The sequence below is a fragment of the Abramis brama genome, assembly GCF_963993115.1.
Source record: "Abramis brama genome assembly, chromosome: 7".
NCBI lineage: Eukaryota > Metazoa > Chordata > Actinopteri > Cypriniformes > Leuciscidae > Abramis > Abramis brama.
Window position 1 is genome coordinate 20,153,642 of NC_139969.1, and position 21,164 is coordinate 20,174,805.

Sequence of the window (21,164 nt, forward strand, 5' to 3'; positions counted from 1 at the left end):
CTCAGATCCACCTAAGCCATTTTCCAGGATAAAAAGAGAAAAGTACCATATCAGGGCTTTAGAACATTGCAATGTTTTCCGGAGGGGTTGTATTTCCATGTCTCTTTTTCTCTTTTGAATTCATCCCACCAGGTGCTTGTTATACAACATATCAGGGATGCTAGGTCATTCGGGGCTACTTTCATGAAATATTGACTCCCACCTGACTTGAGTGGATATTTTTTACCTAACTTTGAAAACAAGCCAGAACATATTAAAGTATCTTATGCATATTTCATGCTGGTAATTTCAGCCTCCCTGTTGGAAGTTTTAGACTTCAAGACAGATTACGTGTAGCTCATATCAGAGTGCACAAGTACGCTGCTCAACAGTCCACGGACATGCTTTGGTTTCCTATCAGACATTGTGATCATGTTGGACACAGTTTACTCACTGGATTTGATGTGGATGCTTACAATTATGACAATCACACAATCTCAGACTTAAATATTAGAAATCATGCATGAAATATTTGGTGTCATTCTACCTTTTTGCAGACAGAATTCAAAATGCCTTTTTTTATACAGCTACAGAATGCTTTTAAAAAGATATTCATATACTTGTATAATTAACGGTCAGGATTAAACATGTGAATGTCTTGCACAGTCTGCCTGTGGAAATTCCCCATTTGAAAATGATACTGAGCAATGTCACCGCTGCCTAGAAGGTGATGCCTATCAAGTCCTTAGAGGGCCAAATGTCACCAAGAAAAAGTGTGACTTATAACACCCCTGCTCTTTTCAGATAAGTCTCAGGCAGGGAGGCAGGTAATTTAAACTTGCGGTCAAGCATGGCAATAACCTTTAGTATTATCAATGACACAATTATTATTCACAAAGACAGACTGTCTGAGTGATGCACCTCCAGCATTATTAAAGTTGAGTGAGTGTCCTCACTTTCATATCATACCAACACTGAAACTGAAGAGCTGGGGAGGATAAAGTATAGATTTTAAAAGAAACACAAAAAAGAGAGAGAACGTTTTTGTTTAAACTAAAGTATGATGTTAGTTTTACCAAGTTACAAACAGGGATTCGTAAGGACTTCTGGGGGGTCATAACTTCTGGGGGGTCATAACTTTTTAGTTGGTAGAATGCCTAAAGTGGACTATCAAAATAAAGTGTAACTTAGTAAAGTAACATTAAACAACACTGGAGCCCATTCACATTTGTTATATGCATAAAAAAAAGAAGAAAAAAAGAAGAAGAAGAAAGTCATATGTTTGGAACAAAATGAGGGTGGGTAAATGATGACAGAAATGTCATTTTTTGGGGGGCGAGAGGGTGAACTGTCCCTTCAAGAAGGTGTTTTGAGGTGCTTCATACACAATATTTTAAGGATTACTTATGGCTACAACACCAGCAGTGATCATAAAGCCATTTTTGGAGTGGAAAAAAAAGAAAGAAAAAAACACCCCTCTCTGGCAAAGAATGAAATGTTGATTCACAAATATATAGTATGATAGAAAATTATTTGAGAAATACACTGTGTGAGAGAGAGTAAAGCTGCCGAAGCAGAACAAATTAGGCAATTTTAAGTTCACTTGTCATAAAATTCTCTCAGGTTCTCTTGTCATTTTATACATATATTTGGTAATTTGCACAGTGGGAGACTCGATTGAACGGTTTGTGCAAATACTGCATGACTGTGTACTCCTTTCATTACTCCCACTAACAGGTTAGGCCTCTGATCTTATGAAAGTAGTGAGATATTCATAATAGTGTGCAATGGTTCATGTGATACACTATTACAGTAAGTGAGCCTGAGAGAATCATTTCGTCATCTATGTGCAGTATACAGTGTTTGTTCATATACACTCAAAAAAGTGCTCATGGGCATTCATTGGATGAACACAAATCACTCATTTTAGATCAATTCAAATATGATACATTTATAAGGAGATGTATTTTTGTTTTTTTTGAAGAAATGTAAATTACCTAGGTTGTACATGTAATGAGAGTGAATTTACTTGGATCAATGACTGAAATTTACGTTTGTGGCCTGACCCCGCCTACTGCGCGTGTCACTGAGAGCTGTACTGTGTTCGAGAAACTTTTTTTTGCCGCCATTGGAGTTGAGAACTTTCAACGGATCCTGCTAAAGTTGGGTGAGTAACGTTATTCAAGACATTTCTAACAATAACAATGCAATTTCTTACCCAGTTACAGTTAAAATAAGTATTTTACCCCCTATGCACGCTTTGTTAGGCGAAGCTGTATTCTATGGTGAAAAAAAAAAAACATTTCCGTTGACATTGAAATCAGTAGTTTTACCATTAAAGTTAGCTTTAAGTCTGTGAGATGTTACAATTGTCTGTATTCTGAGGTGTTTTGTGTATTGTTTAAACTATAATAATCTAATTTTCTGGTGATACAGTAAGGAAGCGATCGCATTACTGACAGTTCTCCGCACTTTGCAACGGTCGTGATATGACGTCACATTCTGCGGCATCTTTTTTTAAAGCATAAATTCAGTAATAGCTAACAAATAATGATATATCTAAATGTAAAAATATACAATCTACTCCAGTGATGGGTCGTTCATTTTGAACGAATCTTTTACTCCGTAATGAGTCGCCAGAGTGATTCGAAGTGCGTTCCAATCGACCGTAGTGGATGTAATAACAGAGGGCATTCCGCCATCTGAGTGAGATTCGAATCCAAAAGGGAGCGAACATGTTTAGTTCGAAGGGCACTGCTTCGATAGGTAACATTTTCATTAGGGTAAGCTCTTGTTTATGTTTTGCTTGCTCTTCTTACACAGTGGTTTTAGACTTTTTAAATGCCTAGATACAGTACCTGCATATATTCATGAAGTTTCACACCAGAGAAACTTCATGACTTCTGTTTTTTCTCCATCTTATGTTACATACATCTATAAAATGGATATTTTTAGAGTCAGTCCCAGCTCATTTGTGCATGTTCTTGGTGCTTCATGCTGGTACGCAGCTGGCTACTGCATTGCAGCGTCACCTTACAGCCTCAAGCTGCATCTTTTACGGTCACAGAGGCGTTTGCGTGTGTCATAGTCGCTTTTGTCCTATAGCTCTGTAGGGACATGCGCATTAGGGCATTTCATTCTGTTTGCACTGTGGATTGCACACATGCTAAGAAATCATGTCACTCTACATCATTTTACAGTTTTTCTCAGTTGCTTTGGTGCATTTCTCAGATCAGAAATGACATTCTCAAAACTACTTGTTCAACCTCCACATCATAGTCACTTGTGCACAACATAAAGCAGTGTCTCATTCTTTTGAACAAGTTGCGATTGCTTTGGTACATTCATGCATTTGATTATACAATTATAAATGCAAAATGGTTGATCTAGTTGTCATAAACTGTCAAGCATATTTTCTACACATTTCTATTAGACTTTTTGTAAATGTGCCATGAACTGATGAAGTGAATCTTGACTTTCACTAATGAAGAGCGTGTAGATCAACCAATGAGAAACCAGTTCTTTGAAATAGCTCAAAGTTGCATCTCAAGAACCTTCAATTGGCAAGCATATATACAGTGCTGCATGCAAAAGCAAAGTTCTGCCTAAGAGCAGTGTTTTATTGACAACATGACTAAGCATTTTGACTATCTTGTTTGTGAACAATGAAGGACTTTTCATTCTGATGGCACTGATATGTTCATTGACATAAATACTTACCTTTGAGAGATGAACAAAAGATTTTGAGTAAGTTACAGGCTTTTGCAGGTAATCCAATGTGTGGTGCTGTTTGTACGAATTGTTTTGAGAATAGGATGTGGATACCACACTATTTATAGAGAAAATAAAATAAAAGCAATTGGTACTTCTAGGTAAAGATGTTGGTGGCTAGACATTGAATACATATAGAGACATAAACATATCTTGGCAAAAGAATAACATTATAGTCACAATCCTTCAGGATACTGCAGTGGACAGTAAGAGTGTCTCACTCCTGCCTAACTGCATGAAGAATTTCCTTCAATATAATGTTTACAGTGCAGCATTCTATAGAGTAAATGTTTTTTTAATTGCTTCAATGTTCAGTATTTTTTGCTGAAAAAAAGCTTAATTTAGAAATAACTTTTTATTAATGCAATAGTATACTAGCATATACTAGCATAGTATATGTATGTAATATATTGCATGCTGACAAGCATCCATAATTAAATATGCTTTTATGTAAAAATGTAATAAAAAATTAACTAAATTAGGCCCTATATTTACATATTTAACTGATGATACAAATAATTGATTGTATTTTATTTTGTAATAGTATTTTTCTTATATTTATTGTGCACATGTAGCAAGTAAACTTGATTTGGATGCAGCATAATAGACATATAAATAACGTGTAATAGACATACAAATAACGCACACAACAATTTAAAAAATAAAAAATAAAAACTGATAAAAAATATTCTGTGGTGAAGTAAATGCTACAGGGGAAAAAAAACCAAATATAATTTCTACATGAAAAAGGTAGTTCAGGCAAGAGTAAATCCTATATTACTCATTCAGGCTTGTAGAAATTAAAGATATAAAATTAAGTAAAACCTACTCAACTTTTCTAATACTGGTGTTCCCATCATGCACTGGGGCATGAATAATTATTAAGAATTCATAGAATATTTTTATATTTCACATTAAGATTACCAAACCAGCAATTTATGGAAAAGGACAACAGTGAATCTAAGACTTATAGAACAGTTCAAAGTCTTGTCTAGGCTAATGATCATATTTTTTTTTTGCAGTGTAGGCGCTGCTGTCCCTTATATAGTTCACAACATCCATATCTTATTTCTTAGAGACCCGTCACTGCTTTAAAGAGAGGTTTCTTTGAATATCTGCCACAAACTTCACTGCAGCTTTGATCTTGTTAGTGCAGTAGATAATCTGCCAATAACGTGACTTTCTAAAACACAGCATGTTTGCACAAATCTCATTTCAATTAAGCTATAGTGTTTATATCCTGCAGGCCTGCTTCATTGGTGCATACCCTGAATCAATCAATGTTATCACTTCAAGAAACACATTTTTCACAGCATACTTTTATTCCAGAGAGTCCCATCCATGTCCATCAATATGTCACCATGAGGCTGAAGCTAGCTCTAATTAGCAGTAAAGCTTTAGTCGGGCTGTTGTTCCTGTCCTCAAGTGAAAGCCTCACATTAATGTCTCATCTTCATCTTGACACTTATGCCATAGTCCCCCACTATAACCAATGCATATAGTGAGTAGTTCATTCATGGAAGAAAAAAAGAAAAAAATCCTATTTAAAAAAATCAATGCATTGATTTGGGGGAAATATTTCATTTCTAATTCAAACATTACGCTTTATTGCCTGCCACTCCAACCCAATCTCACGGGAAAAAGAGGTGGTGATAAAACTATATTACAAGGTGATAAATTCACCTTCAGATCATGGCCTAATGGTAGAGAGTCAGACTGCTGTCCCAAAGGTTGTTGGTTCTATTCTCACTACTGACAGGAGCATGGCACATAACCTCAATTGATCCCTGGGTGCTGCAGCAAACATGGCTGTCCGCTGCTTTTGGTGTGTGTGTTCACTACTTCTAATGCACTAACTTGGACAAATTCCAAGTATGGGTTACCATACTTACCCTTCACATGTCACTTTCACTTTTGTATGAATTTGTACGTTGTGAATCATATAGAAACATACGATTTTTAGAAAAAAAAGTAAGCATGATGGTCCACCCCCTCAAAACATAACTGTCACTGCGGTGTAAACAGATTATATGCGAATGAAATTGTACGACACCAATTCGCCAAAACATAAAATAGATATGAAATGCCATGAGAATGTGTTGGCCACTCTAACCAAACAAAACAACGTGCACATTATAATTACTTGCATGTATAATACTTTACTTGATACTTCCATTCAAAGTGTTTTACAGCAAGAGAGAAATCTGTGTGAACAGCATCCATGCACTAGATGTGTGGATTATCAGGAACCTGTGATGAATTGAAACTAATGGGGGTAATTTGGCTGGAGGTACTCGCTTGCTGGGATTTTAATTGGCACAGTTAGGACCTTAGTTTAACATCTCATCTGAAGGACAGTGCCTTTTTATACACATATTTTATACAGTGTTCCTGTCAGAACTGGACCGTGATGCAGACTGGAGGGAGAACACCCCCTGCTGGACCCTAAAACACTTAAATGGGGTCTCCCATACTGATCAGGCTCAACCCTTCTGAACCCTTCAAGAGGTGTAGGGTGAATTGTTTTCCAACACAAAAATTTAAATAGTGAATTTTTTTTTTCATAACTGGAACAATTATGTTATTCAACACAGATTTTGAATGGTCTCAAAAATCACGTAATACTTGTGAGGTAATACTGCCACCCAGAGTTCATCTGTGCTTATGTTGCCTTCTTATATACTTTGTCATATAAAATGTGATGTACTTTAAATGAAACCAGTAATGTTTATGTTTTTGTTATTACTTGGTGCTCTGATATGACTTTAGACCTTGGCTGCTCTCCGTTCTGTGTGTACATATTGTTTATTTTTATTTTTTTATTTTTATTGATTTTATTATTTTATTAATTCAAAAGGATACTGAAATTGAATAATAACTGGAGCTGTCAAATAAAACAACAAACAAACAAACACTATAGTTTAAAAGTTTGGGGTTCTGAAATATGTTTTAAATGTTTTTGAAAGAAGTCTCTTTTGTTCTCCAAGGATGCATTTATTTGTTCAAAAATATAGTGAAACAAAAATATTGAATTATATATACAGAAGTATATGAATTTCATACATTTTATAAATATATGTTGTCTATTTTAATATACTGTAATATGTAATGTATTACTGTGATGACAAAGCTGAATTTTCAGCAGTCATTACTTCAGATTTCAGTGTACATTTTTTTTAAGTAGGTTTAAAAAAAATAAAAAAAATAAATAAATATATATATATATATATATATATATATATATATATATATATATATATATATATATATTATTTTTCTAGCTCAACTGTCAATGAATGGATCAATCAAAGGCAGAGAAGGATACATGTATGCTGCCTTCAAAAATTGATCAGATGAAGATGTCTCAGGAGACAGGAAGTGAAACTAACACTGCATTCGGACGTGCCATGATGATTCCGACCTTGGAATGCATCCTCCGAAGGCAGCATTTATCAGTTTTCAGACACAGCCATTATTCACACTTGCGCTGTTCTTCTTCTGCTCTTTTTTTTTTATTGTTTTGGCGGTTAATAAACAGCTTTGCATTGCCGCACGCACCCTCTTCTGGATTGGACTGTGGATCGCCTTTGATTGACTGTATTCGTCATCTGAATGCATGCACCAAAATGTTAGCCTGGAAATCCAGACCTAATTCTGAAAGATTAATGGTCTGGCATCGACTAATGAAAATCGTCCAGCTCGAGGGGCGGCACCAAGCATGCATTTGAAAATCTCACTGCACGCAATTGGATAACACTACGACCAATCACAACAAGCCCCATACGCTTAGCTACCAGCGGAGCTAACTGGTAGATTAGACTCTTACCGTATCCGGTCGGCAAAACAGCAAAAATGCCCTTCTTGCAAAGGAACGATTCGAGCGGCGTCTTCTGTTCCTGTTTTAGATAAAAACCCAAGTCTAACTTGTTCATTGTAACGGCCAAAGCCGTTTCAAACGACTGGTGTACATCCATAGCCATCTCGCAATGTTTACTAATGACTTCGACATCACAGCGCTGTCGTCATCTGTTTAGCTCGCCTCTGGCCCCGCCTATATCAGATAACCCGATGTGATTGGTGCAGCTCGGATACAAGGGCATATTTAATGAGCATCATTACTCAACACCAGAGTAACTCGCTGAGCAAATTCAACTTGTGCTCTCGCGAGAACTCTGGATTTCCAGGGTACCAAAACGTGACCTGTTACACCCCTAATATATATATAACTCACACAAACACAGCAAGGGGAGTTGAAGCAGATGTCAAAATCACTTTTTATTTGTCCTTTTTTTACCATTCATATTTTGTTATCCTATTCTAAACAAATCACTTTTTATTTGTCCTTTTTTTACCATTCATATTTTGTTATCCTATTCTAAACAAATATAGGCGCTGTGATGGTCTATTATTCATTCTCAGTCCAAGAATGAAAGAAGGAAAAATTGCAAACAACTATATATATATATATATATTTATATAAAGTAGCAGGAAAATTATATTTAAGGTCTTTTTCCCACTCATTTTAAAAGTTGCTTTAATCTTCAGCATTTTGCAAATTAATACTGAAAGTCCCAGTACATGATTATAGCATTGTGCTGGTAGCTGCAGCTTGTATTGAAAGTTTGTGAAGGATACTTCATACAGCAAGCTGAAGGGTTTTATTTATGGAGCATCGTTTGAAAGAGAGTGAAGTCCATCCCACCTACAGCATCTCAATTACTGTATTTTTCTGAAATGTCCTATCTACATGCTGTACAGCACAACTGTCATCCACAGATATTATAAATTATCCTCCTCTAAAAGGTTTCGCCAAATGTTGCATTGCTTTGAAGTGGTCATTTGGATTTCAAGAGCAACACACAATACTGTACTCCATATAATCAGACATAGAGGTACAGTATGTTTGTGTAATCCATTAATGGAGATTACGCAACATGTTCTGTGTCTTTGTACAGCAGACTTCTAGCTTTTAGTTTTACACATTCTGTTTGAAAAAAAATCTGCAAACCATGTAATGACATATCCCACAACATGACATTATAATCTATAATTAATTAAAGAGATTACATTTCCATCAGAGCAACCACTCAAACGCTCTATAGTGTGTGTGTGTGTGTGTGTGTGTGTGTATATGTATATATATATATATATATATATATATATATATATATATATATATATATATATATATATAGTATGTGTGCGTGTTATATTATACAGTCGCAATCCAAATTATTCAACCTGCAAGACATTTTGCTGCCAAGAGCAAAATTTTATGAAAACCATTCAACAAAAGCATCAGTAAACCAGTATATAATGTTTATTAATACACATTTGAGTGATTCTGAGAACGTAAAGTTGATGAAAAAAAATAAATAAATAAAAAATCGAATTGGCTCTCTATACATTCATGTACAAAATTATTTAACCCTTAAAAGTCAAATTTTGGGCAGCATCTTTTATGCCTTATAACTTTCAAACGCTGCCTGTAAGTGCTTAGAAGCTTCTGTCACCTCTCATACTGCAATCTTGGCCCATTCGTCACTTGAAAAAGCTTTTAGATCTTTGATCATCTTTGGTTTCCACATTACAACTGCTTTCTTCAAATTCCACCAAATATTTTCAATGAGATTTAAATCTGAAGACTGCACAGGCCACTCAAGAACAGACTGATCACTGAACCAAGCTTAAGTAGATGGATGTATACTTTGGGATGGCTGTCCTGCAGGAAAGTCCATTGATCATCTCTGCAGTGAAGGCATTACTATCTTTGCCAAAATGGCTTGATACTTTAAAGAATTCATGTTGTCCTTCATACAGTCAAGATTTCCACTTCCTGCAACAGCAAAGCACCCCTATAAGACTGGACCACCTCCATGTTTGACCATGGAGATGGTGTACTACTACTGCTACTACTACTACAACTACTGCTTATAAGCTTTGCCTTTTTGCACCAGACATACTGTACCGCTAATCCATGGGTCCAAAATTTTCCAGTTTGGTCAAATCATCCATAAAACATTCTTCCGGAACTCCACAGATCTATCCAAAGGATTTTTAGCTTACTCAAGTCAGCCTTTTATGTTCTTCTTGGAGAAGAGTGGCATTCAGCAAGATGTCCCAACATGAATTTATTTATTTGTATTTATTTATTTCGATCTCCATTAGCTGCACACGAGCAACTACTCTTCCTGGAGTCGATACAATCCAACATGCCGCTTACAAGACTTTTACACCAATATTCAATACATTACATTTTGCAAAACAAAACACTAATGCAATTAAAAACACCACACCCCTACTCACACATACCTACATACAAATCCAAACACACACTCATATACACCAGACCTAGTTTAGTCATAATCTTATAAAATATAATCTTATGTTACAATAGTACAATTTGGTCATGATACTATAAGCAAGAATTTATAGTGGAATAACAGTTTACCATTTGCAATACATTTTAATTTATGATCAAATGCCTTTTTAAAAGGACTTTAAACTGATGTTTACTGTGTGCATTAACAATGTCTCTGGGCAAAATGTTCCAACCGGACATGGCTCTATACATCATAGTCCTCTTTCCATAATTTGTTTTTACTTTGGGTAGTATAAACCTACCCTCTGTAGCATGTCTAGTGGCATAATGATGCTCATCAGAACTAAAGCATAGCCTACGATAAAGTACTTTTGGTCATTTAGTTGAAATAATGTTCCTTGTTAAATTTAGCAAGGAAACTGTAAATCTTTCTTTTACCTTTAACCAGGACAGTGTGTTCACATTAGTTCTGAATGGACACTGAAGTACACATCGCGCTGCTCTATTTTGGACCATTTGTAAATCTATTATATATGTCACAGCAGCACATGACCAAACCTCTGAGCAATAGTCCAACTGTGACAAAACAAGTGATTTCATAATATCTGCCCTCATGTTAAAAGGCAGCATGTGAGAACACCTTCTCACCATAAAAAGACCATTGCACATCCTGCGCACAACTATACTGATATGCTTGGACCATGATAAGTGGTTGTCGACTTCAATACCCAGAAGCCTCGTCTGTAGTACCTGCTCAACATACATATCTTTAATTACTAAATTCAATTTGGGTTCACTCAACAACATGTGTCTGGTACCAAAAACAATACTTTTTGTTTTGCCAACATTTAAGACTAACTTATTATTTGTAACCCACTCTACTACAGACTTTAGTTCTTCAATTGTTTCTTGAGATGAATAGATAGTCGAGTCATCAGCGTACATAGCTATTTTTACTTTCTTTAAGACCAATGGCAAGTCATTTGTATATATAGAAAACAGGAGTGGTCCTAGGCAACTTCCCTGTGGTACACCACAGTCAACTGCTCTTTCGTGTGAAAAACTTCCATTGAAAAAAACAGTTTGCCTCCTATTTCCTAAATAACTCTGAAACCAAATTGTTGCTGTTGAGCTGAAACCATAACAGTGCAATTTGCTTAATAGAAGTTTGTGATCAATCAAATCAAAAGCAGTGCTAAAATCTAACAGTACAGCTCCTGCCAACTTTTTATTATCTACTGCTGTTAGCCAATCATTTCATTGTCATTTCAGCCATAGCAGTGGTGGTCGAATGACCTTCTCTATAGGCATGTTGAAATTCTGTATTTAAATTATGATCAGAAAAATATTCCTGAATTTGTTCAACAACAATCTTCTCCATAATTTTACTTAAAGGGTTAGTTCACCCAAAAATGAAAAATTCTGTCAGTAATTACTCACCCTCATGTTGTTCCAACCATGTAAGTCTTTCGTTCATCTTCGGATCACAAATTAAGATATTTTTGATGAAATCTGACATATTTCTCACTCTTCCATAGGCTTTCAGAGGGACCCAAACTCGCCGGCCCAGAATAGTTGTTAAAAACATCGTTAAAATAGTCCAAGTGACTACAGTGGCTCTACATTAAGTTTATCATGCGACGACAAAACTTTTTGTGCGGAAAAACAACAAAAATAACGACTTTATCCAACTATTAGTGTTCTTCAATGTGGGCCTCTGACGAGAGTTCACGGGAACACCAGGACGCATGCGCGAGAACTGAGATTACCGTGTTCTTCTTCTACTACTTGTTACTGGCTGCTCACTCCTTGGGAGTATTACCGCCATCTACTGTACAAGATGATGTCCCGACTAGAGTCCTGCACGGGTTAGGCTGCCACGCCTTCCAGGAATCTATAACGTTACCTACTTTCAGTTTTAAAAAGTCCTCATAACCGCGCGCGCGATCTGCTTGCACTGCAGTCGTCGAGATGGATGCTGAGGAGTTGAAGAAAAGAATAGCTAGTGGAGATTGTAAAGTTGTCAACAATACGTCATCAAAAGTCAAGTCCAGTGTGTGTGGAGAAATTTGGAGTTATCTGAAGAAAACATATTGTGAAAGGCTTTGCTGCATGCAGTTTCGTGTTGGATTATAGCCGCAAATGTGGAACTTCATCGCCGAGGAAGCACGCAGATAACTGGTAACAAACCAAGCAGTTCTGTCGAACAGTATTTTGCAAATGTAACACTGTTAAGTATGTGTGGTGTGCAGGGCGTGTTTGAACCCAAAATTGTCTGATGTAGGCTAGACGAAATTGCGTGGCGGATATAGTGTTGTAGCCGCGTCTGTTAGGTTACTCAGTTTTGTGGTAACGTTAGCCATGTTCTTCATGTACCGGCCTTTTGACAGCTTCGGCTTAAGTTGTCCTTGTGTTAATTGTGGTTATAACTTCTGTATGACCTGGCAATAATTGTAATTGTGTCTATAATGTGATTGGCTAAAATGATTTTATTTCGGGTGCGGGTCGGGGGTCGGTTCTATTTTAATCGGGTCGGGTGCGGATTTTAATTAGTGCTGTTGACGGATAACGGGTCGGATGCGGTTTGAAGTACGGGCGGGTGCGGATTTACAAAATCGGACCCGTGCAGGACTTTGGTGTTTGGTCCCGACATCATCGAGACCTAAATCACAATAAGTGTCGAATTCAATAGCTTATATACAGTGCTCGTCTTCCTCTGCTTATAAACAGACCGTTTTGCGCTTCCGGCAATGTCGGGACGTCATCTTGTACAGTAGATGGCGGTAATACTCCCAAGGAGTGAGCAGCCAGTAACAAGTAGTAGAAGAAGAACGCGGTAATCTCAGTTCTCGCGCATGCGTCCTGGTGTTCCCGTGAACTCTCGTCAGAGGCCCACATTGAAGAACACTAATAGTTGGATAAAGTCGTTATTTTTGTTGTTTTTCCGCACAAAAAGTTTTGTCGTCGCATGATAAACTTAATGTAGAGCCACTGTAGTCACTTGGACTATTTTAACGATGTTTTTAACAACTATTCTGGGCCGGCGAGTTTGGGTCCCTCTGAAAGCCTATGGAAGAGTGAGAAATATGTCAGATTTCATCAAAAATATCTTAATTTGTGATCCGAAGATGAACGAAAGACTTACATGGTTGGAACAACATGAGGGTGAGTAATTACTGACAGAATTTTCATTTTTGGGTGAACTAACCATTTAACGCAGGCAACAGACTTATCGGTCTACAGTTGGATCCACAGAAAGTTGAAGATGTATTTTTTGGTAATGGTACAATTTTGGCTGTTTTCCAAGCCTGAGGATAAACCCCTTTATTTAGACTCAAATTTAAAATATGAGTAATAGGGACAGCAATTAAACTAGCAACAAATTTAAACAACTTAGAATCAATATTGTCCATACCAGAAGGTTTTTCCTTACATTCCAATAGTAATTCTTCTACCTTTTGCACTGTTACATTCCCAAACTGAAAATTGCAGTTCTTTTCCTGCATAATGCTGTTCCTTATTAAGACCTCTGCTTTTATATTTCCAGTTTGCTCCATATCACCCCTTAGTTTATTGATTTTATCACAAAAATAATTATTTAAATGATTGGCAATATCCATTGGCTTTGTAATGAAATAACCCTCTGATTCAATAAATGCTGGGATAGATTTAGCTTTCCTTCCCAACATATTGTTTAAGACATTCCATAATTTCTTATTGTCATACTTCTCATTTATAATCAAATTTTTATAATACAATTTATTTTTCTTTATATTTAATTTAGTTACATCCCTCTCTAGCATACACTCCTTAAGTTCATTATCAATCCACCCTGCGCTAACTTTCCTCACTGTTCTCTTTTTTAAAGGGGCATGTTTATCACTCACTTCTAAAAACAACTTATTAAATGCTTTAACAGCATCATCAGGATTGTCACTCATCAGGACCTCATCCCAACAGATACTACGGACATGATCCCTTATAAAGTCATCTTCAATAAACTGTTTGTATGACCTTTTTACAATTATACTATGTCCACCCTTAGGAACTTTAGTTTTTCTCACCACTACTATTAAATTATGATCACTACAGCCAACTGGAAATGATAAAGCTTTGCTACAGAAATCACCAGAGTTTGTAAACATATGGTCAATTAGAGTAGATGTTGTAGATCCATCGCTCCTACAGCATATTCGAGTAGGATCAGTCACAAGTTGTTCCAAGCCACATGCCTCTATTACAGAGTAAAGCTTGTTTCTTGAAGAACATTGTAATGATTTCCGATCTTTATTAAGGTCTCCAATAATATATGCTTCGTTTTGACTATCACACACATTCTCTATCATGGCACATACATTCTCTAAATATGCAGAATTGGCATTGGGTGGACGGTAACAACAGCAGACTAATAAGGGCCTTAAATGTGGGATATGAACTTGAAGCCATAAAGCTTCAATCTCAGATGTCATTAAATCCATTCTCAGTTTAACTGGTATGCTCCTGTATGTATATAGCAACACCGCCACCCCTTACACTTACATACCTGTCTTTCCTATATATGCTGTACCCTTGGATATGCAATAATGAATCTTCAAATGTGGAATCTAAATGAGCCTCAGTAATTCCTAATATGTGTAAATGACCCTCTAATAGAATGTTTGATATATCAATTACTTTATTTCTGAGGCTACGAATATTTAAATGTCCCAACTTTAGTCCCTTCCTAGGCAATTTTGCGAACAGCACCATTGTCATTTATCCATATTGCAATATATTACCATTTATTGTTTCAGCCATTGAATAATTATGATCTCCACATTCATAGAAACCAGGACTTAACATATAAAATTCTAAATATTGAAACTTCATCCACACACATTCATTCCACCCATTCACACCCCCAATGTCCATTATTAAGTGAGTACAGTAATTTTCCCCTCATAGTCCTGCTGAGAAGTTTATTTTAGTCCATCTTATAAATAGATTCAGTGCACTCCCTCTCGTACATTCTATCGTAAAAAAGTACAAAAGTACAAAACAGCACCGCTTACTGGCTTCCCTGTTTACTGCGCCCCATTACGTAGAACACTCACCCAGTGATCAGCGTCTACGAATTCATCACGCGACCAACAATGCGTAACCAAAACAGTTCTTGTCATCACAAGGAACTAACAGTGATTCTGTAAGCGACTGAGTTTTCCAATAGACTCTAGTCGGCATTCTCCTGAACGTACGTCTTGAGGAACAGCTCCACCTTCGCTGGATCATCAAAGAAATTGTGCACATGGCCTCTGGATATTTTTATGGTTGCTGGGTAGAGTAGGAAAGCCTGGAAACCAGTGTGCCGAGCCTTTTCCATGACAGGATAACACGACCTACGCCGGACCAGTGTTGTCAGGCTATAATCAGCTGTGAAGCGAATATCCTTTCCGCCAATCACAAGTGGTGAGTCCCTTGCTGCCTTCAAAATCCTCGCTCTGTCAGTGTATCTGAGGCACATAAAAATCATGACCCTCGGTTTTGAAGCCACATTTCCCCGGTGGGGTCCTACCCGATGTGCTCTCATGATCTCCGGTGGCGCGTCTTTCAGTGTAGGAAACCATAATGGTAGTTGAGTCATGATGTATTGTAAGGCGTTTGAATTTTCCCTTCCCTCACAAAGGCCATGGACAACAATGTTATTTCTTCTGCTCCGATCTTCTAGGTCAGCTAACTTTGTCTCTACTGTTGTCATTGTTTCTGATAAGGCTGTTGATGTCTGTTCCACACTTACGATGCATGCCATTGATTTTATGTTTGCCTCCAGAAGGACTTGTTTCTTGTCTTGTCTTTCTTGTCTTGTCGAAGGACTTGTCTTTTGTTTCCTCTTCAAGTTCTGAGAAGTCAGCTCGAAGTGAGTCCAAACGTTGCTCCAACTGATCAAATCCTTCCTTTGATGCTGTTTCTGCTTTAGAGAAGTATTTCTCAAGTGGCGTCTCGATGAGTGAAGTTAGCGTTTCAGTAGACGCCATTGTGTTATCCGTCTCTGCGGCAGGTCGTGGAATTACTTTGGTTTGACGCGGCATATGCAATGTAAAAATACCCCAAAGCATTAAAAAAAAACTGTCTCCAAAATATGCCCTTTACCGCAGTTTACTTGAGTCAGTTTAACACATGGACTACGTGCTATACCAAATCATGCAGGAGGGGAATCCAAACGCAGCTACCTCCGAGCAGCCATCTCGCTACGGATCTGTGTAGTAAAGGCCATGCTTGTCTAGTGTTCTTCTTATGCTCTGCATTGAAATGTTTTTTCCTCCTTTCATCAGGTCACCGTGCAAGTCTTTGGCAGTAAATTGTGGTATTTTCTCAGTTTCTCTGATTAAACAGTTTATTCCCATTTATGAAATTGTGTTTTTTCTTCAACACCCTCAAAGCTTTTCTGGTACAACAAAATGTAAACGTATGAATAAGGCTGCCAGCTGTGGCTCTTTGAACATTTAGTGTTTTGGAAATATCATTGTAGCCATGGATTTTCTAATGTAATAAAACAATGTGTTCTCTATAGCTTTTGTGAGAGCTCTTTAGACTTGGCCATATTTGCTATTCAACTTTTGCTCATGTATGGGCTAAATGTATGTATGTGAAAAAGAACAAGATAATTCAGTTTTGTTATAGAGTTTCCAAAGGCTTATGTGATTGTAATTATGTGGGATGGATATGCACATGTTGGATAATATGTAAAACTTTGTGTCAGGTATTTTTCAGAAATCTGCTCAGCTCTCTGCTGAGTTCTGTGGGAGCAGATTCTGTATGGGCCTGTTGATCAGGTTTAGCTGACCAATATTATAGGCTGATCCACCTTCTGTACTGTACAGACCATAAAGAACAAAGACAGTATTGCTTGTGAGTTCAGTTCAGTGAATCAAGCACCTATTTTATAACATTTATACATGATGCCTTGTTCACACAGACAGTGATTTGATTGCTGAAGGTATCGGCTGTTGGTATCAGCTGCAAAAATCGGAGCATAGGGATTTTTGCAGCTGATACCAACTACTGATTTTAAGTCATCATGATCAGCCGATACCGATCATTCAAGCTTTATATAAATGATATGTAAGCTCTCTGTTGACTGTCACTGTTAACTTTTTTCCAGATAAAGTAATACCACAGATGTTGCCTTGGTTATATTATTTACAGTAATGTTGTAATTGTTGTTTTAATTATGAGTAAATAAGCACAACAAATATGCATTTTACAATGAACATTTTGATAGGCCTAACACTATCAATATTAGGATACTTTGGCTTATTAAAGAGCTTACAATACTTTAAAACGTTGCAACTCCGTTTCCTGTTGGAAGGAACGAGATGTTGTGTAGAATGAGAGAAACTCATTGTGTAGAATGAGAGGTTGCACTTGGGAACCCAAACAGAATAGGCCAATGGAATTGGCGTGTGAAATTTGTATGCCAGGCCTCCGCGTTCCAAACAAGGTACTACATAGGTAAGAGAAAGTGTGGGTGAGCTCCACCTGACGAGGGGGAGACTACCGACCACAATGACTGGTGACGGAGCTATCTTCATCCAGGGGAAGACACTGGATTCACTGGCAGGGAAACTGAACAGTGGAAGAATACATCACATGGGATCACTTTTAAGGAACCAGTACATACGGAGCACTAGCCAGATTACAAGGGCTCACCTGAAAATGGGCATACCATGAGTAATGGGCCTGGTAGATGAGTTCAGCAGATGAACTTACAACCAGGACTCTGTACTCACTACCAGGACTACCGTAAGAGTGCTGAATGATAGAGAAAGGTGGCCGGGGGTTCACCATTCAAAGGAAACTCTACCTGGTCCTGAAAAAACACACATTATCACATCAGAGAGGGGAAAGGCACTAATGCAAGCACTACACCCAACCAGTTTGTCCAAGATTTACCTGTTATTACCTAAGACACTAAACGGAACTGTTCCCATGCAGAGATTAAAAAATCTTGCAAAAGTGTTGGGTGTAGCCCAGCCCATAGCTTTACATATGTCTGCTAATGAAGCACCGTTCGCCAGAGCCGATGTGGCTGCGATACCCTTCCAATGGGCACGGAGTGAGCTCTCACTTCCAATGGGCACGGTACACCTTGTGAGAATAACAAGATAAGAATGGCATCCACAATCTAGTGAGCCATTCTTTGTTTGGAAACAGCCTTCCCCTTCTGCTGACCTCTGAAGCAGAAGTTCAAATCAGTAGTTCTGTTCAGATCACCTGAAGCTCTGCGTATGCTTGGTCCCTGAAGGGAGTCGTGGGAACTTTGGGTCTCAGGACAATGTGAGAGTCTGCCGGCCCTGATTCCAGGCACGATTCACTAACAGAGAAGGCTTGTAGGTCCCCCACCCTCTTGATGGAGGTGAGACAATCAGGAGGGCTGTCTTCGTAGAGAGGGCACTAAGATTAACTACTTGTTAAGGCTCAAATGGATCTTTCTGTAAGGCCTGTAAGACCAAAATAAAGATCCCAAGAGGGGAGGAGGTGAGGTCCTGGAGAATTCCGCCTCTCAGGAACCTAATGATCAGATCGTACTTCTTCAAGGACCTGCCACCCACCATGTCACGGTTAGACGCTTTTGTGACCAAGACTTTCAGTGTGGAGTCTGACAGGCACATCCCAAGGCTCTGCTGGAGAAAGGAAAGCACAGACCCGATGCCACATCTCTGTGGGTCTTCATCTCAGGAAGAACACCATGTAGTGAAGAGGCACCACTTCAAAGCATAGGGCTGCCTAGTAGTGGGGGCTCTTTCCTGAGTGATTGTGTCAATTGCCGCTGGTGATAGGCCTCTGAATTCCTCCTCATCCCATCCCGGGACCAGACTTGGAGTTTCCAGAGATCTGGGCACGGGTGCCAGATTGTGCCCTGCCCCAGAGAAGAAGGTCCTTCCTCAGGGGAGCCGATGCCGTCAGTGTGAGCTCTGATAACCAAGTCTATTTGGGCCAGTGAGGTGCAACCATTAGGACTTGTTCTTCTTCTTCCCTGACTTTGCACAGTATTTGTGCAATAAGGCTCACTGGGGGAAGCGTATACTTGTGCCGGCTCTGGGGCCAGCTGTGAGCCAGTGTGTCCATGCTAAGGGGGTCTTGGTCAGGGAATACCACAGTGGACAGAGTCTCCACTCTCCATGTAGTATAACCTGTCGCAAGAGCGCATTGGCTGCACGATTGAGGTGCTTCAGCTGCTGCTGACTCCAGAGGAGGAGATTGCGGGCAAGTTGTGACATGCGACGAGAGCGGATGCCGCCCTTTGGCGATATATATGCCACTGTTGCTGTCTTTCCATCTGGACCAACACGTGCTTGCTCTGAATCAACAGTTAAAACCTCTTCAGGCATAACAGCACTGCCAACAACTTGAGGCAGTCGGCGTGCCAGTGCAGATGGAGCCCTGTCCAGGGCCTGAGGCTGTGTGCCCATTGCATACAGTGCCCCAGTCTGTCTCGGAGATGCTGTTGTGACAACAACATGCCTACACTTTTTCTAGGGGAACTCCTGTCCGTAGAAACGTAAGGTCTGATCGAGGGCTTAATAAATGGCGAAAAATCGTGAATACGCAATGAGACAGGTCTATCACCGTGAAACAATCTTGGTGTTGAACACATGAGAGGATGTGCTTCTATGTGAGCATCTTGAACTGGAGCCTGTTCAGGGCCCAATTCAGAACTCACAGATCTGGGATTGGTCTCAACCCACTTCCTTTCTTGGGTACGATAAAGCAAGGGCTGTAATACCCCTTTTTCATCTGAGCCAGATGGACAGGCTCTATCTCCACCTGGAAGAAAGCGACATTCTTGCCTCGTACTGAGGTAAGAAGCCTGCCGCTGTACCTGGACGGGCGCCTGAAGAACTGAATCGCATAGCCGAACCAGATCGTTCTGATGAGGCAGCGTGATGGGCTGGGAAGTGCTAGCCACGCGTCCAGACTCCGTACTAACGGCACCAATGGAATAATATCCGGTGTACCTGAGGTGGGTAGTTCACTGTGAGGGGGATCAGGGAAAGCCATGCCGGGAGGAGCGATGAGTTTATGTAAGAAAAATATTAATATATTACATATTAACACGTTACAAAGTAAAATTCTAGTTTCCGTCCAAACGGCCATACGTCTACTTGCATCTTCAAAACTTCTAGTTTTGCCAAATGCAGAGTCCCTTTCACACCAAAAGTTAAATAAAATAAGCTTCAGGCTGCTCAAACAAAGATGCCAATCTAGGTTGCAGAAGAATAGGACGCAGGAGAAGTAAGTAGCTGCTTAAAATGAATATTATTCAGAAGGAAGCATTTGCAGAAAAACTGCACAAAAATTGCAGTGATGCATAATACATCATGAACAAGATTTCACGAATCAAACTCCCTCCCAACAATTTCTGACTCGGATTTCCATGGTGTTATTATATTCTGGATGTGGGTAGAAACAAATCATATAGAACAGTGAAATCACTCACTGTAACATTATCTTCATCTTGCTGACACTCTACTGGTGTCCCACAAAAGATGGATCACTGGAGTGCAATACTGTCTTTTATTCCTGTTGGTTTTCGCTGCATGGAGTAACAGCTCATTTGCATAAAGTTAATCTTTTATCTACTTTGTTGTGTTGTTGGACATGGCACCATCCTGTCACTGATGCTTATGCTGCTAGAAACCATCAGGACTCATTGAAAGTTAATGAGTTCTGGTTGCGTTGTCACTGCAGATTGATGTCAATGTGAACACTGCTTCAAACTCTATAGACATGGTAACGGTTATAGGTTCAAATCCTGGAAAAGGGGCATGGACTGAATTTCTGTGGTTTTCCATCACCATGACCTCTTGTGTATTATTGAGTATAAGAAAGAAGTTTTTTTAAGGAATGGTTTATCAAATTTTATAGCACTTACTATTCAATTATGTATTATTATTTTTTAGGAATTATTTAAAGTTTTAATCATTTAAATTGAATGGTTTTTAAACAGTTAAATAACTGGAAGCAGCTGACACTGGAAGACTTGGCCACACCCACTCTTATATAAAAATATGGTGGACAGAAAATACAAATTCAAAATTTCTGTGTGTTTAGT